At 37.8% G+C, this 7197-nt stretch overlaps 1 long non-coding RNA gene across 1 annotated transcript; it reads left to right on the top strand.

The window, feature by feature from the left end:
- The first annotated feature begins 2093 nt into the window (after window positions 1-2093).
- LOC108892161 (uncharacterized) lies at window positions 2094-6985 on the top strand. Its single transcript, XR_001962425.2, has 2 exons — window positions 2094-2500; window positions 4947-6985. It is a non-coding gene; the product is annotated as an uncharacterized LOC108892161 (long non-coding RNA).
- The last annotated feature ends 212 nt before the right edge of the window (window positions 6986-7197 follow it).

The following is a 7197-nucleotide window of genomic DNA, read 5'->3' as shown; positions in this document are numbered from 1 at the left end:
GAACTAAATTTACAGCAGTGTGTCTACATAAAAGTGTAATTATACCACAGCTGTTGTAAAGATTAAAATATGGTTGTATTTTAGGCAGCGTTTTATAGTTTTACTATATGATTCTGACACTACAGTGTCTGTACTCTTAGGAATAAATTCATTTACTGTTAGAGGTGTATCATAACAACTGTTTTCTAAAGATCTTTAGTGTTACCTCATTAGTGTCTGTAGTTGTGAATGCCCTCTGCTGATCATCATTTAACACATGGCAGAAAACGTAGCAATAAAGTCTGTTTTCTGTGATCCAAATATTCTCTTTAATCTTCAAACATCACATACTATACATCAGCTTTGTTTTGTTATGAGATGCTGGTGCTCAAGAGGAGTATCTGAGTAGGAGCCTGAGCTCTTACTCAGATTGTTTGCACGTCAGTTTTTGCTAATGTGCTTGAGAGGAGTCCACTTAACTGTATGTGGAGTGTAAAATCTCACAGCTTTGGATAAATGAATCAGTGTGACCTTGTTAATTAGGTAAAGACTGGTTTTATATTAAATCTCAGCTGATGCTTTATTTTTGAAGCAGATTTCAGCATCATAAGAATCTGATTATGATACAGCATATACATGAAACATTAACAAACATTTAAGATAAGAAACTCAACTGATTTATGGATCTGGTTTTAGTTTGGATATTTAACTGTAGTAGCATGGCAAGCTACATGGATTCTGTTTGAAATCATTTTGATTATATTTGGTCCTTTACATAGTAATAAAAATGTATCTTTGTGTGATCACCGTGCCTGGTTTATTTTTTTGGTACCTAACACTGAGTACCTGATTATACACAGGCTTTAATCTTTGAGTTACGCAGATTCCCCAGATATCCTTGAGTGTACATTCTCCCTGTTATTGAAGGTTGTAGCTATCTTTGCTGGTGTCATACGCACAGGCATAAAAATATGTATTGGACGATGCATGTCAGAGCTCAAACATGCACATAATTTATATGGTTGCACTGATTCTTTATCAGTGAGATATTGCGCTAAACAGCATTTATGCAGCCAGCAGTGAACTCCCCTCTGTGCCTCTTTATCCTGGGTGGCTTTTAGGTTTATGACAGGTAAAGCCGACAGGGGCTTCCTGTTGCCACTGGAAACCATTTATCAAGTACAATAAATTACATGGACGAGGCACTTTAGGCAACACTGTGGCTATAATTTGAGTGTTTGACAGGAAAAGCTATGGGTTGAGGCGACATTTCTTGTTAGTTTTACTTGACACCTTTTTCTGCTGACTGCACTGTTTGATCAACTGTAAGATTCTTAAGGTATTATTGCTTTTAACCCAGAATATAATACTGCTTGTCTTCAGCATCAGTTCAGAGTTAAAGTATATTCAGTCTGTTAAAAACGGCCTGATTTTCAGTACATGTTGCAGAAATGTTTATATTTTTTAACAGCGGTTTACTAATCTTAAATAAAGAAATTTGCCAATGGTTTGTAAATACATCACAGTTGAGTTTGTGGTCTGTAGCTCTGTTTGTGTAGCAAATATTTAAAGAATGAAAGGGATTGTCTGGATTTTTGATTGTTTGCAAAGTGTTTTTAATACAGAAGCAAAAATATATTGGGCTGTAGACTTGCTTTTTAAAAATATCTTGCCATTTGTTTGCATTCTGTCATGTCATATATCATATATAACATAACATTTCAGTCAGTAAACTCACCAGAAGGTTTTCAAAGAACTGGATATTAGAAGTGGAGCTCTGCACACAGTTTTCAGTAGCATGATGAATTGACAAAACAGCTTGATGGTTTAATTAAAAGGGCACTAAGTTAGAGTTTTGCTACCCCAAAGCTCAAAATGACTATAATGTATCTCATAATGTATCTCTGGGGCCTCTTAGCTAATTATGCATAATTTGCCTCTGGGGGGAAAAGGGCTATTCAGTGGGATACACTGTGTTCTAGTGTTAGTGCTGATCCCCTATCTGCCTCTGTACTCTACTGTTGAAACAATAGTGTTGCTTTATTGCAGATGCTTTTATTTGAATGACTCTAATTAATATGAGCCTCAAGAGTTGCTCAGCCTGGAGGGGAAATCTTCCAGCTTTTGATTAAGGTCATAATGACAAAGTGTTAAAATAACACCAGCCTTATCGTCTTCATTATTATTATCTTTTAATTAAGGTCATAATGACAAAAAACAAATCCTGTGTCAAATAAGCTGGCATTTTGTGTTGATTAAAAATAGCTTGAGTGTTCACACCTAAAAAAAATCTTCACAGATCCAAATGAACAAAAGTCCACCTGAGCTAAATTAACACAGTTCTGTTTTGTCTTGTCAGGGGCAGTGTTCGTTTTCCCCCCTGAGGCATCACTTCCTGAGAGGCCTTGCAGCGAGGGTGTGACATATGTGAATATTCCTGTCAGTCCCACATCCAAGAAGCAGCTCAACTACATGGAACTCGAGCTGCAGGAGCCAGGTACCAGCACCCGAGGGACTCAGAGTAAGGAAGTGTATGAAGTAACCTCCTGATAAATGAAATGGCTGATCTCCAAACACTTTGTCTCTAAAGCTCCAATGATCTGCTCTGAATCACTGTATAAACAGTCCAGACTTTTACCTTATTCAGACAGCGGCCATGTTCAGCAGTCAGGGTGGCAAACTCCACATGTGGAGAAAAATATGTTGTTACTTTTGTACAACATGCTTCATAAAATCATTTAATGATTATTATTATTAGTGATTATCTGTGATTATTTTAACGATTCAACACTGGAACGCAACAATCCTAAAAAGTAAACTAACATCTTTCTAAAGAGGAGTGGTCCATGATGAATACATGAGGCAGTCAAGGGGATGTCAGTCACTGAGATATTAGAGAATATTAAAACCTACAGTAGATGATGTAACACTGTTAAAACAGCCTGAGGCAACTGTTTACATTGAGAGACCAGTTAATACTAAAATATATATTATTGCATATATCCTCTGATAATTCCACCATTTTTTTTTTTTTTTCTTGATTCATACTGGTTGCCATCGCACAAATGTTCACACAATACCTCCTTGCTATTTTTAGACACCATTATTATATCCTGCTTACCATACAATCATGCACTGTTCCCCTACACAGATTTATGCAATGATTAAAATGTATACATGTATGTACCCGAGCACTTGTAATCAGCATTAGAGATTCTCATGAATTCCTAATGGTGATCTTAAGTAAATTAGACATAGCAAATATTTAATGTTAAGGTTTGAATTTAAAAGAAAATTTGCCTTTGTTCACACTGTGTACAAGGTTTTCTTATTTGTGCTTATGTTCTGATCTGCACAGCACTGTGTAAAGGCAATATTCTTCTTAAAAACATTTTCTGTTCAAATCCTGCGGACAGATATGGAAGAGCCAACTTCAGATAAACCAGCATGTCAATATCAAACGAGGAGGAAGAGTCGCTCTAGAAACAAGATTGCTCTGTAATTCCATTTTACGTTGTTAGAGTTACAGGAATCGCTCCCAAACGATTGAGCTGATTTCGTCTCACCACAATAAAAGACAGCTGAGTCCTTGTCACTGGAGACGCGGCAGTGAGCTGTAATTGACAGACAAGTCGGCTATTAGCGTCATTGGCCTCAGGAATACGAGGACTGCTCGAGCTCTGACATGAGAGAGGTTAATATCTAATGTCAGCAATACAGTTTATATCCCGGCATGCAGGCTCATTAATCTGTCACCTGGGAGGTGGGGGGTGTCCTGTCTCGCCACTGAAAGGGGGTCACAGGGCATTCAGATCACAGCTGTGAATTCACTGGCTCTAATGGGATCCTCCTCCAGGGACTATTAATGTGTTGTAAGGAGCTGGTTTTGATTTCCTTGACTTTACATAATTCAAGCAGGAGGCAACAATACCTTGATGCACATGTTAGAGATATTCATTCATATGCTACTGTGATTAAACCCTGACGTCTTGCATATTTGATTTTCACACAAGGATGGGCACCAAATTATAGAGATGCTAGTGACGTGCATATGAAAGACAGTGCATGAGGGGAATTTTAAAAGCTTCAGCTGAATCATTTGCATATTGTTCTGCTTTGTGCGATGACGCTCAGTCATACCTCAAGCAGTCGAGTTGGCAGGAAGGGCAGAGATCCACTTCACTCTGAACCCTCTGCTGTCATGTTTGTTTGGACGTTCATCAGTTGTCAAAATTCAGGATTTTTTTTGAAGATGATTCAGCAGTGTCTCTGCTGTCAACTCAGACAAGAATGTCCTTTATTTTCTAAAACAAAGGAATAGTTTGACGTTTTGGGAGACGCACTAGCGAGGTGCGATCGAAAAGTTCAGAGACTGTGCCTATAACAAGCAAAACCCATACCTGATTCAAATTTGGCCGCCTTACCCTTCACTGTGCAGCGAAACAACGCATCTGCCATGCTTTGAACGCTCCCTGAAAGTTCCATTCTGAGAGCATTTCCAGCACTACAGATGTGCACTATATCTCCTCCACTGTCAAAACAGCTGCCCTTAAGCTCAAATTTTATTTTTGAGAACAGAAGCAGTGGCAGGAAGCAAATCCAGCGAGTATGGCGTGTGGGGAGCAACAATTGTCTTAGTTCAGGTCGTTTGTGCTGAAGGTTCTCCCTCAGACACCTCAGAACAGCATAGTAGAAGTTGACAATGACACTCTAACCCCGGGCATCGAATTTACAGAGCACAACCCCACGAATGTCAAAGAAAAAGATGAGCATGACGCGCTTTCTTCATTCTTGGAGACACTGGGTTTATTTCTGTTCTATTCGCTGCTACAACCAGCTAACTTTATCATAGCAAGCCAAAAGAGAAAGTGTGGAGCCTTCCAGTGATGAATATTCAAATAGTAGACTTTCTATGAAGTATTTCAAGTTAAAAGAAGATCTGTTCTTGTGTTCTTGTGTCTTGATAGGGAAGAGTTCCACCAAATACGCGCAAATTGACATCACTGCCACAGAGACAGCCCACAAAGTTGGCACGCAGCATGCCCTGGGACGGCAGGAGGGCCTGCACACTCTGGAGCTGAGAAGAAAGGGGACGCCACATTGACTTCTTCATCACTGAACTGTTGATCTCAGGAGGATGTTTCTGCATAAGACCGGCCCACCACATCAAACTGTAAAGAAATATAGCTTGGAGGGGTTTATTTAAGTTCTGACTGTTCCAAAAAGATCCTCTGAGATTCGCTGTAGGTTTCCTTCTCTGTTCTGTTCCATCTTTTGAATGCAGATTTGTTTTTCTGGAGGTTGCTTCAGCCAGTCAGCATATACCCAAATCCCAGCAAATGTCATCTGAGCAGTGTTCATTTTCTTAGATTCAGACTTGTTTCTGTATTCACAAAGCTGTAAGCTGAAAGATGGAGCCTCCTTGGAACAGCCTGGCACAGAATCAGGAGCAACATTTCAATCTTGGTCTCCTTTGTGGACTCAGGCATCTCATTAAATAGCATTATGTCAGCGCCGGAGCCTCAGGCAAACTTGGAGGAAGATGTGCCAGTCTTGAGTTGAGTCACCGGTCCTGATAAACCCCCAGAGCAGAGGCATTTCACAGCTCCCTCGGGCCATCCCTAATAACATTCAGTATGCTGTTTTTGTCCTTGTTTGGGAGAACAGAGGAAGGGTGGCGGCAAAGGAATCAGAGATGCTGTTTATTCTGACAAGGAGTTCAAACTTATTTATTCCTCAGTGATCAGTAATTCCACATATAGCTGCACAAAACTCTTTTCAGTATATTCTGATGTAGTAAAACCTTTTTATTCAGTCTTACTCAGAATGCTGCACATTTCAGGCTAGTTCACTGTTAAAAGATCAATGTTTATATAGGTTAGGGCAGGCTAAATAATGGCTCTGCATAATACTTCCATATTGCGCATGGCGACTTTTGTTTGCCTGGGTGTAACTAACGAATTTGTGTTTATCATATGAACAGAATCTCAATGCTGTGTTTTGTTCTGCTTCACAGTTCATTTAGACTGGGATTTACTGTGGAAAAAGTCTTCATAAATAATGCAATACAGAGAGAAAATCCCATAAACAACAGATGTCTCCCAAACCGACTTTCATTTCATTTCAAAATTAAGTATTTGAAAAGTTTGTTTTTTTTATGAACTCACTTAAGTGGTTAAAATCTCATCCTTTTTATTAGTATTCCTTATTGTGTGAGTGCACCTAGACATTTTTACTGAAGCTGCAATTATAAAAACATAATTTGGTTTGTGTTGTGTAGAGCTGCTCATCTTAGCCAATATATTGTTTTTGTCTCGTACTCTTCATTTTATTTTGATATCTGTAAATAGATTTTCTTTCTATTTAGGTCACGTGGATTGTATATTGTAAAATATACATGTGAAGACATAATGTATGTACAGTAAAGATGTAAGGCGCTATTTTTTCTTGTAAACTATTTTTCTTGTGAATTATTTATAACATTAACTACTGCTGTGTGTTCAGGTTTTCTAGAGTCGGATCCCCCCATGTACAGTTGTAAACCGGTTTAGTACCATAATATAATATATAAAGTAGCCTTATAAATTATCATGTTTTCATTCAACACTGTGGTCGAACATTTTTTAATGTAGACTGATGCACAATATGAAGGCAGTTAACACTAATCACAACAAAAATATGTGACATTTAGTGACTTATGACTAGTGTGACTTTTATTATTTTTAAATATCATCAAATTATCTTAAAAAGCTATTAGAAATTAATTAAACATGCATTTAACACACTATAACGCTCAAAGTAAAAAACTGTAATAAAAAGGTTATTATATTCACCAGTTAATAACTATTTCTTATTTTGCCTTTAAATTATGAATCAATTGTTATTCCATTAAGTGGCTGTCTGATGTTAGACGCCCTCTGGTGGCTGTATTAAACATCTGCATGTGTTGACTAAATATTTAGAAGAAAACAAACGCACAACAACAATAAATGTACTTGGTTATTTTTGTGTTGTCAAACATTTCATCATTATATATGATATTATCGGTTTGTTTAATGGAGCAGAGATGAAATTTCTAAACTCAATATCGTCATTTCATCTTAAACAAAAGTTTACTGGGGTTACGTTCATTTAGACTTGAGAGCAAATCTATATCTAATGACCTTCAACGCAGGAGGAATATCACAACAATCCTTACCTTTTACAGAACATTTTTCT

Source organism: Lates calcarifer, unplaced genomic scaffold, assembly GCF_001640805.2.
Source record: "Lates calcarifer isolate ASB-BC8 unplaced genomic scaffold, TLL_Latcal_v3 _unitig_2093_quiver_1733, whole genome shotgun sequence".
NCBI lineage: Eukaryota > Metazoa > Chordata > Actinopteri > Centropomidae > Lates > Lates calcarifer.
This window is presented reverse-complemented; position numbering and strand designations above follow the sequence as displayed.